Source organism: Carassius auratus, unplaced genomic scaffold (genome assembly GCF_003368295.1).
Source record: "Carassius auratus strain Wakin unplaced genomic scaffold, ASM336829v1 scaf_tig00216715, whole genome shotgun sequence".
Lineage (NCBI taxonomy): Eukaryota > Metazoa > Chordata > Actinopteri > Cypriniformes > Cyprinidae > Carassius > Carassius auratus.
The window spans coordinates 17,501-25,000 of NW_020528704.1; the positions used below are offsets into that span (position 1 = coordinate 17,501).

General features: G+C 47.5%; 10 non-coding genes across 10 annotated transcripts; all 10 read left to right on the top strand.

The window, feature by feature from the left end:
• The first annotated feature begins 259 nt into the window (after positions 1 to 259).
• Positions 260 to 331, top strand: trnap-agg (transfer RNA proline (anticodon AGG)). The gene has a single exon. It is a non-coding gene; the product is annotated as a tRNA-Pro (tRNA).
• Positions 332 to 731: 400 nt separating this feature from the next.
• trnap-cgg (transfer RNA proline (anticodon CGG)) lies at positions 732 to 803 on the top strand. Its single transcript has one exon. It is a non-coding gene; the product is annotated as a tRNA-Pro (tRNA).
• A 979-nt stretch (positions 804 to 1,782) lies between these two features.
• Positions 1,783 to 1,854, top strand: trnap-agg (transfer RNA proline (anticodon AGG)). The gene has a single exon. It is a non-coding gene; the product is annotated as a tRNA-Pro (tRNA).
• Positions 1,855 to 2,255: 401 nt separating this feature from the next.
• On the top strand, positions 2,256 to 2,327 carry trnap-cgg (transfer RNA proline (anticodon CGG)). Its single transcript has one exon. It is a non-coding gene; the product is annotated as a tRNA-Pro (tRNA).
• A 979-nt stretch (positions 2,328 to 3,306) lies between these two features.
• On the top strand, positions 3,307 to 3,378 carry trnap-agg (transfer RNA proline (anticodon AGG)). Its single transcript has one exon. It is a non-coding gene; the product is annotated as a tRNA-Pro (tRNA).
• A 400-nt stretch (positions 3,379 to 3,778) lies between these two features.
• trnap-cgg (transfer RNA proline (anticodon CGG)) lies at positions 3,779 to 3,850 on the top strand. The gene has a single exon. It is a non-coding gene; the product is annotated as a tRNA-Pro (tRNA).
• A 979-nt stretch (positions 3,851 to 4,829) lies between these two features.
• trnap-agg (transfer RNA proline (anticodon AGG)) lies at positions 4,830 to 4,901 on the top strand. The gene has a single exon. It is a non-coding gene; the product is annotated as a tRNA-Pro (tRNA).
• A 401-nt stretch (positions 4,902 to 5,302) lies between these two features.
• Positions 5,303 to 5,374, top strand: trnap-cgg (transfer RNA proline (anticodon CGG)). The gene has a single exon. It is a non-coding gene; the product is annotated as a tRNA-Pro (tRNA).
• A 979-nt stretch (positions 5,375 to 6,353) lies between these two features.
• trnap-agg (transfer RNA proline (anticodon AGG)) lies at positions 6,354 to 6,425 on the top strand. Its single transcript has one exon. It is a non-coding gene; the product is annotated as a tRNA-Pro (tRNA).
• A 400-nt stretch (positions 6,426 to 6,825) lies between these two features.
• On the top strand, positions 6,826 to 6,897 carry trnap-cgg (transfer RNA proline (anticodon CGG)). The gene has a single exon. It is a non-coding gene; the product is annotated as a tRNA-Pro (tRNA).
• The last annotated feature ends 603 nt before the right edge of the window (positions 6,898 to 7,500 follow it).

Genomic DNA, 7,500 nt, shown 5'->3' on the forward strand with positions numbered 1-7,500 from the left:
TGTGTGGCAGTGCCACGGTGTAGATTTCTGCTGTTAAATTCAGCTTATGTGTTTTGTCGTTGATGTTTTAATCAACATTTATCTACGAGGGCAGGCCAAGCTAGAGCAGGTACGTAAAAATGGAGTTTCTCAGAAATCTGGTCAGTGCATGAGCTCTAATTCTGCCCTTGTCAGCTACAGAGGCAGGATGTTAGAGCGACCGTAGCGTCGAGCAGAGTGGAATACGTAGCAAATTGGCCTTTACCGAACAGCAACCTGTGGCTCGTTGGTCTAGGGGTATGATTCTCGCTTAGGGTGCGAGAGGTCCCGGGTTCAAATCCCGGACGAGCCCTCTTCTGTCTTTGCAGCCTCTTTTCTAGAGCAGTTTCAGTCCATTCTGCCATTCTTGGGCCAAACATACGCCACTGTCAAGTAAGACTAAAGCTGCGACTGCATGTTTTCATGCCCACTTCTCGCTGCTCTTCTTAGTTCCTCATCTGCAGTTTAAACTTTGCCTTGACATTTTTCTAAACATTGGTTTAGGAATGCAGCCCAAGCATTCTTGGATCGCTTCACGGCGCTGTGAGCCTTCATCTTGCGTTTGCTAGTTGCAGCAGCATCTGAGGGCTTGTCGGTTATGGGGTGTGTTTTTTTTTGTTTTATTGCTGGTATGGGAGCGAGAGGGCCCAAGCTCAAATCCCAGAGACCCCGCTTTGCAGCTCCTTTTTTTGAGTAGTATCTGGGAACATGGTGGCTCGTTGGTCTAGGGGTATGATTCTCGCTTCGGGTGCGAGAGGTCCCGGGTTCAAATCCCGGACCAGCCCACATTGAGCATCTTACTGAAAAGTAGCAGACGGTTCTGCCTTCTTTCGGCCAATAATACACGTGCATGTTTTCATACCCACTTCTCCCTGTTCTCAGTTCCTCATCTGCAATTTAAACTTTGTACAACAGAAGTGAATGTGTCTGAGATGGCTCAGATTGGCTGCCATGCAGGGTAGCCGTTTGTGGTTGACTGGAGGCTCGTGTCCTTTGCTTTGATGTTTTTCTCAATATTGGTTTACAAGGTTCGGAGAGCGTTACACTGAAGATTTAAAGGTCCCTGGTTCGATCCCGGGTTTACTCAGAGTGGAGCCGTGAATGCTTTTCAGACACCATTCTGATGCTTGCTGGTTAGTTGCTTTTCGCAGAGCCTCCTTGAGTGTTTTCTACACTTCAGACAGACGAACTGACACTGTTGGTTCCATGGTGTAACGGTTAGCACTCTGGACTCTGAATCCAGCAATCCGAGTTCAAATCTCGGTGGAACCTTCAAGAGTCTGTCTGGCAGTGTTTGGCATGGAGGAGCTTGGGCTTTTGTCACAAATTTGTCTCTGGCAGTGTGTCTTTAAATGTATTGCTACACTGGCCTCCTTTAACCATGGCCTCCAAACCATCTAGAACTCAAATAAAACTAAGCAGGAACTAAATTGACAAGACAGATGTCATCTGATCCTCTGTGGAGCAGGATTACAGACCTCAGACAGCTTCTCATCAGCAAGATTTGTGTGGCAGTGCCACGGTGTAGATTTCTGCTGTTAAATTCAGCTTATGTGTTTTGTCGTTGATGTTTTAATCAACATTTATCTACGAGGGCAGGCCAAGCTAGAGCAGGTACGTAAAAATGGAGTTTCTCAGAAATCTGGTCAGTGCATGAGCTCTAATTCTGCCCTTGTCAGCTACAGAGGCAGGATGTTAGAGCGACCGTAGCGTCGAGCAGAGTGGAATACGTAGCAAATTGGCCTTTACCGAACAGCAACCTGTGGCTCGTTGGTCTAGGGGTATGATTCTCGCTTAGGGTGCGAGAGGTCCCGGGTTCAAATCCCGGACGAGCCCTCTTCTGTCTTTGCAGCCTCTTTTCTAGAGCAGTTTCAGTCCATTCTGCCATTCTTGGGCCAAACATACGCCACTGTCAAGTAAGACTAAAGCTGCGACTGCATGTTTTCATGCCCACTTCTCGCTGCTCTTCTTAGTTCCTCATCTGCAGTTTAAACTTTGCCTTGGCATTTTTCTAAACATTGGTTTAGGAATGCAGCCCAAGCATTCTTGGATCGCTTCACGGCGCTGTGAGCCTTCATCTTGCGTTTGCTAGTTGCAGCAGCATCTGAGGGCTTGTCGGTTATGGGGTGTGTTTTTTTTTTGTTTTATTGCTGGTATGGGAGCGAGAGGGCCCAAGCTCAAATCCCAGAGACCCCGCTTTGCAGCTCCTTTTTTTGAGTAGTATCTGGGAACATGGTGGCTCGTTGGTCTAGGGGTATGATTCTCGCTTCGGGTGCGAGAGGTCCCGGGTTCAAATCCCGGACGAGCCCACATTGAGCATCTTACTGAAAAGTAGCAGACGGTTCTGCCTTCTTTCGGCCAATAATACACGTGCATGTTTTCATACCCACTTCTCCCTGTTCTCAGTTCCTCATCTGCAATTTAAACTTTGTACAACAGAAGTGAATGTGTCTGAGATGGCTCAGATTGGCTGCCATGCAGGGTAGCCGTTTGTGGTTGACTGGAGGCTCGTGTCCTTTGCTTTGATGTTTTTCTCAATATTGGTTTACAAGGTTCGGAGAGCGTTACACTGAAGATTTAAAGGTCCCTGGTTCGATCCCGGGTTTACTCAGAGTGGAGCCGTGAATGCTTTTCAGACACCATTCTGATGCTTGCTGGTTAGTTGCTTTTCGCAGAGCCTCCTTGAGTGTTTTCTACACTTCAGACAGACGAACTGACACTGTTGGTTCCATGGTGTAACGGTTAGCACTCTGGACTCTGAATCCAGCAATCCGAGTTCAAATCTCGGTGGAACCTTCAAGAGTCTGTCTGGCAGTGTTTGGCATGGAGGAGCTTGGGCTTTTGTCACAAATTTGTCTCTGGCAGTGTGTCTTTAAATGTATTGCTACACTGGCCTCCTTTAACCATGGCCTCCAAACCATCTAGAACTCAAATAAAACTAAGCAGGAACTAAATTGACAAGACAGATGTCATCTGATCCTCTGTGGAGCAGGATTACAGACCTCAGACAGCTTCTCATCAGCAAGATTTGTGTGGCAGTGCCACGGTGTAGATTTCTGCTGTTAAATTCAGCTTATGTGTTTTGTCGTTGATGTTTTAATCAACATTTATCTACGAGGGCAGGCCAAGCTAGAGCAGGTACGTAAAAATGGAGTTTCTCAGAAATCTGGTCAGTGCATGAGCTCTAATTCTGCCCTTGTCAGCTACAGAGGCAGGATGTTAGAGCGACCGTAGCGTCGAGCAGAGTGGAATACGTAGCAAATTGGCCTTTACCGAACAGCAACCTGTGGCTCGTTGGTCTAGGGGTATGATTCTCGCTTAGGGTGCGAGAGGTCCCGGGTTCAAATCCCGGACGAGCCCTCTTCTGTCTTTGCAGCCTCTTTTCTAGAGCAGTTTCAGTCCATTCTGCCATTCTTGGGCCAAACATACGCCACTGTCAAGTAAGACTAAAGCTGCGACTGCATGTTTTCATGCCCACTTCTCGCTGCTCTTCTTAGTTCCTCATCTGCAGTTTAAACTTTGCCTTGGCATTTTTCTAAACATTGGTTTAGGAATGCAGCCCAAGCATTCTTGGATCGCTTCACGGCGCTGTGAGCCTTCATCTTGCGTTTGCTAGCTGCAGCAGCATCTGAGGGCTTGTCGGTTATGGGGTGTGTTTTTTTTTGTTTTATTGCTGGTATGGGAGCGAGAGGGCCCAAGCTCAAATCCCAGAGACCCCGCTTTGCAGCTCCTTTTTTTGAGTAGTATCTGGGAACATGGTGGCTCGTTGGTCTAGGGGTATGATTCTCGCTTCGGGTGCGAGAGGTCCCGGGTTCAAATCCCGGACGAGCCCACATTGAGCATCTTACTGAAAAGTAGCAGACGGTTCTGCCTTCTTTCGGCCAATAATACACGTGCATGTTTTCATACCCACTTCTCCCTGTTCTCAGTTCCTCATCTGCAATTTAAACTTTGTACAACAGAAGTGAATGTGTCTGAGATGGCTCAGATTGGCTGCCATGCAGGGTAGCCGTTTGTGGTTGACTGGAGGCTCGTGTCCTTTGCTTTGATGTTTTTCTCAATATTGGTTTACAAGGTTCGGAGAGCGTTACACTGAAGATTTAAAGGTCCCTGGTTCGATCCCGGGTTTACTCAGAGTGGAGCCGTGAATGCTTTTCAGACACCATTCTGATGCTTGCTGGTTAGTTGCTTTTCGCAGAGCCTCCTTGAGTGTTTTCTACACTTCAGACAGACGAACTGACACTGTTGGTTCCATGGTGTAACGGTTAGCACTCTGGACTCTGAATCCAGCAATCCGAGTTCAAATCTCGGTGGAACCTTCAAGAGTCTGTCTGGCAGTGTTTGGCATGGAGGACTTTGGGCTTTTGTCACAAATTTGTCTCTGGCAGTGTGTCTTTAAATGTATTGCTACACTGGCCTCCTTTAACCATGGCCTCCAAACCATCTAGAACTCAAATAAAACTAAGCAGGAACTAAATTGACAAGACAGATGTCATCTGATCCTCTGTGGAGCAGGATTACAGACCTCAGACAGCTTCTCATCAGCAAGATTTGTGTGGCAGTGCCACGGTGTAGATTTCTGCTGTTAAATTCAGCTTATGTGTTTTGTCGTTGATGTTTTAATCAACATTTATCTACGAGGGCAGGCCAAGCTAGAGCAGGTACGTAAAAATGGAGTTTCTCAGAAATCTGGTCAGTGCATGAGCTCTAATTCTGCCCTTGTCAGCTACAGAGGCAGGATGTTAGAGCGACCGTAGCGTCGAGCAGAGTGGAATACGTAGCAAATTGGCCTTTACCGAACAGCAACCTGTGGCTCGTTGGTCTAGGGGTATGATTCTCGCTTAGGGTGCGAGAGGTCCCGGGTTCAAATCCCGGACGAGCCCTCTTCTGTCTTTGCAGCCTCTTTTCTAGAGCAGTTTCAGTCCATTCTGCCATTCTTGGGCCAAACATACGCCACTGTCAAGTAAGACTAAAGCTGCGACTGCATGTTTTCATGCCCACTTCTCGCTGCTCTTCTTAGTTCCTCATCTGCAGTTTAAACTTTGCCTTGGCATTTTTCTAAACATTGGTTTAGGAATGCAGCCCAAGCATTCTTGGATCGCTTCACGGCGCTGTGAGCCTTCATCTTGCGTTTGCTAGTTGCAGCAGCATCTGAGGGCTTGTCGGTTATGGGGTGTGTTTTTTTTTTGTTTTATTGCTGGTATGGGAGCGAGAGGGCCCAAGCTCAAATCCCAGAGACCCCGCTTTGCAGCTCCTTTTTTTGAGTAGTATCTGGGAACATGGTGGCTCGTTGGTCTAGGGGTATGATTCTCGCTTCGGGTGCGAGAGGTCCCGGGTTCAAATCCCGGACGAGCCCACATTGAGCATCTTACTGAAAAGTAGCAGACGGTTCTGCCTTCTTTCGGCCAATAATACACGTGCATGTTTTCATACCCACTTCTCCCTGTTCTCAGTTCCTCATCTGCAATTTAAACTTTGTACAACAGAAGTGAATGTGTCTGAGATGGCTCAGATTGGCTGCCATGCAGGGTAGCCGTTTGTGGTTGACTGGAGGCTCGTGTCCTTTGCTTTGATGTTTTTCTCAATATTGGTTTACAAGGTTCGGAGAGCGTTACACTGAAGATTTAAAGGTCCCTGGTTCGATCCCGGGTTTACTCAGAGTGGAGCCGTGAATGCTTTTCAGACACCATTCTGATGCTTGCTGGTTAGTTGCTTTTCGCAGAGCCTCCTTGAGTGTTTTCTACACTTCAGACAGACGAACTGACACTGTTGGTTCCATGGTGTAACGGTTAGCACTCTGGACTCTGAATCCAGCAATCCGAGTTCAAATCTCGGTGGAACCTTCAAGAGTCTGTCTGGCAGTGTTTGGCATGGAGGACTTTGGGCTTTTGTCACAAATTTGTCTCTGGCAGTGTGTCTTTAAATGTATTGCTACACTGGCCTCCTTTAACCATGGCCTCCAAACCATCTAGAACTCAAATAAAACTAAGCAGGAACTAAATTGACAAGACAGATGTCATCTGATCCTCTGTGGAGCAGGATTACAGACCTCAGACAGCTTCTCATCAGCAAGATTTGTGTGGCAGTGCCACGGTGTAGATTTCTGCTGTTAAATTCAGCTTATGTGTTTTGTCGTTGATGTTTTAATCAACATTTATCTACGAGGGCAGGCCAAGCTAGAGCAGGTACGTAAAAATGGAGTTTCTCAGAAATCTGGTCAGTGCATGAGCTCTAATTCTGCCCTTGTCAGCTACAGAGGCAGGATGTTAGAGCGACCGTAGCGTCGAGCAGAGTGGAATACGTAGCAAATTGGCCTTTACCGAACAGCAACCTGTGGCTCGTTGGTCTAGGGGTATGATTCTCGCTTAGGGTGCGAGAGGTCCCGGGTTCAAATCCCGGACGAGCCCTCTTCTGTCTTTGCAGCCTCTTTTCTAGAGCAGTTTCAGTCCATTCTGCCATTCTTGGGCCAAACATACGCCACTGTCAAGTAAGACTAAAGCTGCGACTGCATGTTTTCATGCCCACTTCTCGCTGCTCTTCTTAGTTCCTCATCTGCAGTTTAAACTTTGCCTTGGCATTTTTCTAAACATTGGTTTAGGAATGCAGCCCAAGCATTCTTGGATCGCTTCACGGCGCTGTGAGCCTTCATCTTGCGTTTGCTAGTTGCAGCAGCATCTGAGGGCTTGTCGGTTATGGGGTGTGTTTTTTTTTGTTTTATTGCTGGTATGGGAGCGAGAGGGCCCAAGCTCAAATCCCAGAGACCCCGCTTTGCAGCTCCTTTTTTTGAGTAGTATCTGGGAACATGGTGGCTCGTTGGTCTAGGGGTATGATTCTCGCTTCGGGTGCGAGAGGTCCCGGGTTCAAATCCCGGACGAGCCCACATTGAGCATCTTACTGAAAAGTAGCAGACGGTTCTGCCTTCTTTCGGCCAATAATACACGTGCATGTTTTCATACCCACTTCTCCCTGTTCTCAGTTCCTCATCTGCAATTTAAACTTTGTACAACAGAAGTGAATGTGTCTGAGATGGCTCAGATTGGCTGCCATGCAGGGTAGCCGTTTGTGGTTGACTGGAGGCTCGTGTCCTTTGCTTTGATGTTTTTCTCAATATTGGTTTACAAGGTTCGGAGAGCGTTACACTGAAGATTTAAAGGTCCCTGGTTCGATCCCGGGTTTACTCAGAGTGGAGCCGTGAATGCTTTTCAGACACCATTCTGATGCTTGCTGGTTAGTTGCTTTTCGCAGAGCCTCCTTGAGTGTTTTCTACACTTCAGACAGACGAACTGACACTGTTGGTTCCATGGTGTAACGGTTAGCACTCTGGACTCTGAATCCAGCAATCCGAGTTCAAATCTCGGTGGAACCTTCAAGAGTCTGTCTGGCAGTGTTTGGCATGGAGGACTTTGGGCTTTTGTCACAAATTTGTCTCTGGCAGTGTGTCTTTAAATGTATTGCTACACTGGCCTCCTTTAACCATGGCCT